The following is a 9,116-nucleotide window of genomic DNA, read 5'->3' on the forward strand; positions in this document are numbered from 1 at the left end:
AGTGATGCACAGCTAAGAACATCACGTCACACAGTGTGAGCGGGTGCTATTTCACGACAGATTTGTTACAGAATTGGATCGCATTCATTCTTTTTTCCCCTCCCATATTCAATCTGTCTATTTGAATCAGCACAGTGGCGACATGTTAGTCTTCCCAGCTTGGTAGTGTTGTGTCATTTGTATGACTGGGGAAGACCTAGCTAGCAGATGGACTTGGGGGGGAAAAATTTAAAGATTTTGTGTTTTTGGTACAAAAAACACATGATAACAGTGGACTGACTCAGGGGTACAGTAAGTAAACAAGGGTAGTGGCCCATTCATTTCTAACACAGACCTCAAGCCCTCAACGTGTGGCCTAGACCTCAAACCACAAAGCAACTATTAGCTTTTTAAATGACAAATTTGTGTGAATAAACTGCAGATGCACTGATCTAATCTGTAAATCTGCTGTCACGGTCAAATGCTTAGCTGCAATACGCAACAAATTCAGTGCTAGTTTAAGCAATCATACAATATATCAACATAGTTATTACTGACTGCATTTGCTAAAAGATAGCCGAGCAGCATGAACTCAGAAAAGAAATCACCTTCTGCACACAGCTAATACATGCATCCCTTTTGTACAACCAGTGCTGTTTGTTTAGTGTTAAATGTGCACAATGATTCACATTATCTCTGTATACTGTGTGTGCAGTGAGTATTAAGTGTGGGGTTACTGATGTCTTATGATGTGTATTCATTGTTGGCACCAAGCATCTGCATTCGATTGTGTTCGTGAAGGTGTGTGTATGCGTGTGTGAGTATGTGTGGGTTCTGTGTTTACGATAAGAATACCCTGGATAAATGATGTATGTTGAGCTTCACCGGTCGTTGTAATTCCTTGACCAAGAAAACCAGCGTGTTTTGTCAGACTCTGTTGATTGATGTTCTTATTCAAGTATTGGCTACACACACAGGCTCAAGACCTTGTATACACTCTCTAGCAGCAAGTAGTTTGGCTACTACATCAGGGGAGATGTAATGTGATCTACGACAGTTCCAGGCTATCCAGGATGTCATTAGTTTGTGAAGTCATGCTATACACTACCTTTCAAAAGAGAAGGACTGCTAATCGTACTAAAAATGTATACTTTATTTAATAATGACTTACACAATGTAGTAAATACGTAACAATATCAATACAACACTGAAAACAGCAGGGAGGTAGACCGTGGCTTATGTATCAGAGTAAAGTGGGGGGAAAGGTGAGGGGCTCAACCAGTCAGTGTGAGGTAGGCAGGGAGGAGTTTATCCTATCAGAGTAAAGTGGGCATAAAGGTGAGGGGCTTATTCTGTCAGAATAAAGTGGATGAAAAGGTTAGGGGCCTATTTAGTCTGAGTAAAGTGGGCAAGTAGAGGAAGAGGCTTATCCAATCAGGATACGGTGTGTAGGGAGGGAGAGGGGCTTATCCAGTCAAGAGTAAAGTGGGTGGGGAAGGAGAAGGCCTTATGCCAACAGAGTAAATTGGGAAGGGAGGACCTTATCATATTGAAGTTGGGGAGAAGGTAAGGGACTCCTATAAGAGTAAAGTGGGTGGACAGAGGGAGGGGCTTATCCTATAAAAGGAAAGAAGGCGGAGATACAAGGGACTTATCCTATCAGAGAAAGGCGGATAGGGAGGAGCTTATCCTATCAGGATAAAGTGGGCGGGGAGTGGAAGGGCTTAGCCTATCAGGATAAAGCGGGGGGGGACTTATCCTATCAGAGTAAAGTGGAGGGACTTATCAGATTCAAGTGGGAGGGGCTTATTATATCAGGGTAAAGTGGTGAGGGGGAGGGGTTTATGCTGTTCATACTAACACTTAAATGACTAGCTCTTATTTTGAACCTGAAAATTCATCTTTATTGCAAAATTTGATAACTAATCACTAACATTTTATTTTATATCTGTAGTTTTAGATGCTTTATTTAATAATATCATGTTTTAGGAACAAGAGTAAGTTAAATAGGATAAATAATACACCATAATTTCATATTATGGTCGGTATTATCTATTTCTAGTAGTTATCTGCTTTCAAATCTCATCTCCACTTTTGAAATACGATTTATCGTAGATGTATTAGTTTATCATTTCAGATGCTCTACAACTTCCTCAGTTATTATAGAATCATTTTAAATTTCTTTCATCATTCTTAACGCATCTAACATTTCGGTTCCTATGAATGATGTGAAACCTATTAAGTACAGAGTTAGCATCATATTAGTAAAAATATTATATCTCTTATACATGTATCTGCAATAAAATTGCATTTATCTTATTAAAAATAGAGATTCCAAACATTTCAACGCTGATTTCTCACTTCTGAATGGCAGTGTATATCAAGATGCCCACCATTAAAGCCGCACTATATGGTTTCAGAACAAAGTGGTGACACTTTGTTGGCTGAAGAAAAAGGAAGAAAATTCAGACAGAACGCACAATGAAAGGACCAAAGGCTGATAATCTGATAAGGCATGCTTCAAAGCTCTAATGGCTTTACATTTCAAATAACTGTAAGCAATGGAATTACAAGCTTCTTATACTGAATGAGAATAAAAATGGGCGTATTCATGAATGGGTAAGAGAGCTTTTGCGATCTTTAATCTGGTCATCTATATGGAATGGTCTTGAAATAAAATGCCAAGAGCAAATACTTGAATGCAATAAAGTTGACATTAAACTGATCACCTCCTAAATGACTGTGGTTTTAATATCAAGATGATTCCTATGCAATGTTGTACTATTTCAGCACACTTTTTCAGCTCTTATCCGCAGGCAATAGCTAGTTTTGCCCTGTAGCTTAAAGGCTAATGTAGCTAATAAAAGCCTATACCCGACCTATAGTGTAAACCTCATGTCTACATTACCTCACACTTTCCTCAAACCATGTTGAGTGGTTAAGTGATCTCTAAAAGACTTGTTTTTGTGGCTTCTTGCACTGTATGGCGCACTGTTATCTACAGACATGGACAAAAGTAGTGCCTAAATTCAGGCTTCCAGACTTCTTAGCTTGCAAATGTGACTATAAAATGAGTAGATATGTGACTTTCAGTTAAAGATAGGTATGTAACTTGCCAGAAATCCAGTACAATGCCAAAGCTAAGCTTACCACTTGAGAACCAGAAGGGGAAAGAAGGAGACGAATAGTTTAACTGTAATTTGATCCAACGAAAAAGTCACCTCAGCCTGAAAAAAATGCATAGAAATGAATACTTTATTTTCTGAAAGGATGACAGAGGATATTCCTTAGAGAGTTCTTCTACAGAGTAAGCCTTTAAAAAGTCTTTAGTTACGTACAAACAACATTACAGCTTCGTTAGCTTGCTAGCATAACCTACTCGCTATACCTGCCTCAGCAGCTCATCCACAGCATCAGCCTCAGTGTCTCGTGTCAGGAGACGGATTTTCTCCTTCAAAACCTCGAATTACAGTTACTTCATTACAAGTTTTCAGGTCGTTTGGTAGTTTTTTCCTCCATTGCGGTCTCCTATTCAGCTGCTGCCTAACGGTTAACACTAACGGTCGACGTCAATTCAAAATTCAAAACGTGTCTCGCGCTTTAACGGTCAACTCCATGAAGAATATCCAATATGGCTGTTCTTCAGACTCGTCATCGCTCGTTTCTCTGTTGGTTTCTACACGGTGTGTGAGTTATACTGTTGTGAAAGTGCCAAATTGGTCCAAAATTAGTCGCAATGATGATGGGAAAACAAAAAGAATAGCTATTAACCCTTTGAGGCACGGTGGTCACTGGGAGAAACCACTTTTTGTGTTTTATCATTTCTCAAATTGCATTTGTGTTTAAAGAGGGAACCTTGTTTAATGCTGTTCTGAGGGCAATTAAAAAGTAGCACACAGGAAGTGATGTAAGAACTGTAGTTTTTTTCTGCAAAGCTGGGTTTGCATTGTTGTTGGAGGACCCTCTCCAAAACTGCTTACCAGGTTCGTTTTGTATGTATGGTTGTAGTTTTTAATTGTAGATAGCATACCGTAGAATGGGAATTTACAAAATAATAATTAAACAATATAACGCTATTGTTGGAAGAAAACCTCGTATCTCCAAACAGTAACTTTACAGGAGAAGGAACAAACCTACTTTACTTTTAATGTAAGTCAATGGAACCAGAGTTTTTTCCAAGTCATTTTGGGTCATTTCTTTTGGTCCATTCATCATGAAATTTACACACAATGTAAAGGGAAACAGGCATTTTCACATTATGTCATAAATTGAAAAACGACAGCGATATGCATTTTATAAGGCAAAAATGTTTTGGTTTTGTCTAGTAAACACTCTGAATATATGTGAAGTAGAGGGTCACAAAGCTAAAAACTGGTGGTTACCAGGTGAAAAGACATTGTGCCTATAGGATAACATTGTACTTATTTGTTTCTTTGTTTATTCAGACCTAGACATATTTCACAGAGCTAATTTGATTTATACTGTATTTCACAGTGTGTCATGGAAAAACACAAATGAGCGCTGCCAACCGGTGGTTAAGCAGAGTACTAGAGAAAAATTACCTTCATCATCACTCATTTTGCACTCACAGTCCAATTTACTTAGTTTTACCTGCCTTCCTTTCTTTAGTTATATTATTAAATTAGTTCAGTAAATAATTTTAATCTAGTACAGTGTCAGCAACAACTATAAAATCATTTTATATTGCTCCTAGTCATTTTTTCTCAGTTGTTTGTAATATTAGTCTTAGTTTATAGTCTAAAATAAAAGTCTGTATGTGCTTAAAGTCTGTTTAAGAGGATTAAAAACTAGCTAGAGCTTGTATGCAGGACAATAAGATGGGTGGTCCGAGGGTGGACCAGCAGTGGCAAACAGTCAGCGGGGCGCCAACGTTATCAAGCCAGCGAACCGATATATATGCTTGCTAAACAAATGTCTTATTAATGAAGTAGACCTTCTTTTGTTACTGCAAAATATACCGTTTTTTATGACGGTTTACATACATATCGCTGTTGTCGGAAGAAAACCTTGTATCTCCATTTTTGTCGTTTTTCAGTTTTTGATATGATTTGGAAATACCTGTTGTTCTTTACACTGTGTGTAAATTTCATGATGCATGGACCAAAAGAAACAACGCAAAATGACTTTAAAAAAAAGTCTGATTCCATTGACTTACATTAAAAGTAAAGTAGGCTTTTTCCCTGTCCTGTAAAGTTATCATTTTGGAGATACAAGGTTTTCTTCTGACAACAGAGATATATAGCCATATTCTTCCTATGCAACAGTTTTAAAATACGCAAGAATATTTTCCATAGACATATAATTAACGTAAACCACGAGAGGCCGCAAGTTACAGTGATTTTATCACGGGGAGCAGAAGAACGTTCAGTCGCCCATCACTAGATATTGTGATCATTTTCAAAAAAACTTCACTTTATAAGTACTTTTTTATCATTTAAGGTTCAGCCACATGCATACTTGACAAATAGTGCCCGATATGGCTGTAGAAGCTAGAATTTCAAAACTTACTTAGCTGGGTTTAATCTGGGTTTGACACTACTTCTGACTGAAACACTGACTTTTGAAGTGTGTCAGACGTTTAAGTGACATTCTATAGACTTCTGTACTGCTGTTTTACAGTGAATCATAAGTACTTTAGTTCAAGCCTGTGATATTAAACAGGGAAAGTGTTTGCCATTGGGATAGCTTGTACAAGCTGCTGAATCTTTTTATGGGTGGGTTTTCTTTAGAACAAACTCCCGATCCAAAATGTTTAAATAGGGAGGCCGCACATAAAAAATAACTCAGTAAAGCTTAATGTGTGCACAGTGAATCAGTCGGGGCTGTTAAACACTGCCTTCTTGTGGTGGATGGAAGTAAAACATCTAACTGGTTAACTCTGACACCTCTCTTAATTCATCAACAGAGATGGAAAAAGTACAGCAAAATTGTACTTAAGTGAACGCTGGGGCTCTGTTCTGTGTTAAAATCTTAACTGAAATGGAAGGTATGGAGATAAAATGTAAAAGTCCAAGTAAATAATAAATGCGTTTAAAAGTACTTGAGAATATATAGGTATAATATATTATGTATTAAGTTCAAGCGCAATGTTCATAAAGAATATCCAATTAGTCTACTGTGATTGGCTGTAGAAATGTAACTGATATGATACCCTATATGATAAATAAACCAAACGCCTGCTTAAGAAAACAGATAAGTGAAAGTTTAACTTTTTTTTTTTTAATTACATTTAGCAACATAGCTTAAACATCTTTGCTGAAGGACACCATTACAGTTTTCAGAATATTTTTAGAATATTCATTGACTAAACAAAAAAACTTCAGAAGAAACAGCAATGCTTGTTTATTAATTATTTTAAGATCAGTGCATGGTATGTAGCAAATGTGCTCGTTAGATGAATTTTAAAGAGTAGTTAATGGCTTCTTTACAAACACTGAAGTTTCTAGTAAAACCAGTTATTAATCTTAGTGTCAATGAGCTCTGCTAAAGCCTGAGTAGACTGATAAATCAATGTGATGATCAGTTATTAATCTCAGTGTTACTGAGCTCTGCTAAAGCCTGAGTAGACTGATAAATCAATGTGATGATCAGTTATTAATCTCAGTGTTACTGAGCTCTGCTAAAGCCTGAGTAGACTGATAAATCAATGTGATGATCAGTTATTAATCTGTGTTATTGAGCTCTGCTAAAGCCTGAGTAGACTGATAATGTCATGATCAGTTATTAATCTCGGTGTTACTGAGGTCAGCTAAAGCCTGAGTAGACTGATAAATCAATGTGATCAGTTATTAATCTCAGTGTTACTGAGTTCTGCTAAAGCCTGAGTAGACTGATAAATCAATGTGATGATCAGTTATTAATCTCAGTGTTACTGAGTTCTTTTGAGGGATGATCAAATTGAATGGTTTCCCAGTCTCCTCAAGAGTGGACATGTTTGCAAGTAGTAATTTTAGCACCAGTGTTGAACCAGGAGGATGGCCTGAGAGAGAGAGAGATGAGAGAAGGCATTTATAGTCACAATCAGTTACATTTTTTTATTAAAGTCAATAACAAAAACATCTCAGAATTACATTCACACGACAAAACAAATGAAAAAACATTTGATCCATTAACAGTTTAGTTAAAGCTGTTGTCAAAACTTGAAAACACCAGCAGGCCAAAAATCTCACAATTCTTAAAGACTTCTTAAAATCTCAGATCTCACAACAGTTTAATTTAATCACGATTCTTTAGAAAAATGGGAACTATACAGTAGCTGAATATAACAAATAACAATAATACACATTTTTAAATTTGTTTATATTTGAAATAGCCTGGAAATTTTATTTATTTTTTTAATTTTTCCCTTGAGGACCACTTTTTATGTGCTTTTGTGTACCAAAAATGGTTATAATTCGTTTTTACATGACAATTTTCCAACCTCTCTTTAACCCTTAGCATTAAATAAGGTGATTCTGTGCCTTTGAGACTGATGTTAGATAAATGAGTGCTGTTCTGATTGGCTGCCTCATTCAAGAAGCACTCAGAGCTGAAACACTGCTTATAACTTCAGTGTGAGTGGGCGGAGCTAATCTGCTCTAAGATGAATAGGTGGATGTGTAAATGATATGTAAATGAGCTGGTTCTCATGACATCACAGAAACAATGAATACAAAATGGGCTTAGTTTTCATTTGTGGACTGTATGGACTATAGTACATATATATGTACTATGTACTATATATGTATAATATGTATGTATTATATAATTTAGCAATTATAATTAATTCTAACATTTCATCATCAATGCAGTTGCGTTAGATTGATGCATGTTTACACCCCTACACAATGCACACCTGTCTAGAATGTATTTAAAGGAATAGCTCAGCCAACAACAAAAACTATGCATTTATATGCACTTAATAATCTGATAACTGCAGAAAATCAGATTTTGTCAGTAGCCCGATCAACGTGTTTACATGCACTTGAATAATCAGATAATGAGAAAACTCTGGGTTTACGTGAGTTAGACAATAATCAGATTTCTGCTTTGCAACCAACCAATAAACTCACAGAAGAAGACGTGACGTAAACGTAATGTAAAACTCAAACTGCGTATGGCTCTTTTTTCTAAATCATGGCGCCAGTTTACCTGAAAATATAAACATACATCATCTAGAAGATTAAAAATAATTTAAATTCTTTATTTTGTCAAGCATGTATTTGGTTTCAGCATTCGGCAGCACTGCTTGTTTATTTCCGGTACCGCCTTCTGTTTTTGCACATGCGCAAACTGAGAAATCCAAAAGAAATCAGAGTAAGCGTTTACATGCACTAAGAAATCTGGTCACTGAGCTAAAAATCGGAGTATGCTGTTTACATGATCATTTAAGTAATCAGATAACTGCATAAATCTGATTATGATTGGATTATTGACTGCATGAAAATGCACTCGATGACTGAAAATGAATGGCCACTGAATAGCATTAGGCAAACACATCTCTGAGGCTGTGCACCATCTTGTGGTTGGGAACGTGTGCAAATAAAGATATCCAGGCCTGAAGGCCTATTCACACCAAGTACTGTTTTCTTTCAGACAACACTCTTTTTTTGGGGTTCACTCCATTCTACAGAAAAAAAACAACAACACGGGCAGTTCCACCACCTCATACAGGAGCTGAAGCTGTATAACAAGCGATTCTGAAGGTATTTTCACATGGCAGGGGGGAATTCAAGCCTCTGCTTCTGCTTGTTGCCCCTCTCACTCAAGGAGGAAACGAATGGCAGGGAGCCCATCGAGCCTCTCCTCTTTCTGATAAATGTGAAGCAGAGTTTTCACTTTGATTTTTAACACCATCAACTACAAAACAATAACATAAGGATATGAGCATTCATTAGTGAAAAAGGCTAATAGTTTGCGATTCTTTTGTGGACATGAGCAGACAAGGATACACCTAGATGAACTTGTCATAAGGTACTCACCGTCATTCTCCAGCCTTTCAGCTGTGGTCTGCCAATGCTGGAGTAGGTAATCGGAAAAATGAGGAGACATCCAAGTGGAATTTTGGGCAGCTTACTGGGAACTAATGTATAAACTCACACATATAAGCAAAAGAATGCTCAGACAGTAGCTCTGTA

The sequence above is a fragment of the Colossoma macropomum genome, unplaced genomic scaffold (genome assembly GCF_904425465.1).
Source record: "Colossoma macropomum unplaced genomic scaffold, Colossoma_macropomum, whole genome shotgun sequence".
NCBI classification, from domain to species: domain Eukaryota; kingdom Metazoa; phylum Chordata; class Actinopteri; order Characiformes; family Serrasalmidae; genus Colossoma; species Colossoma macropomum.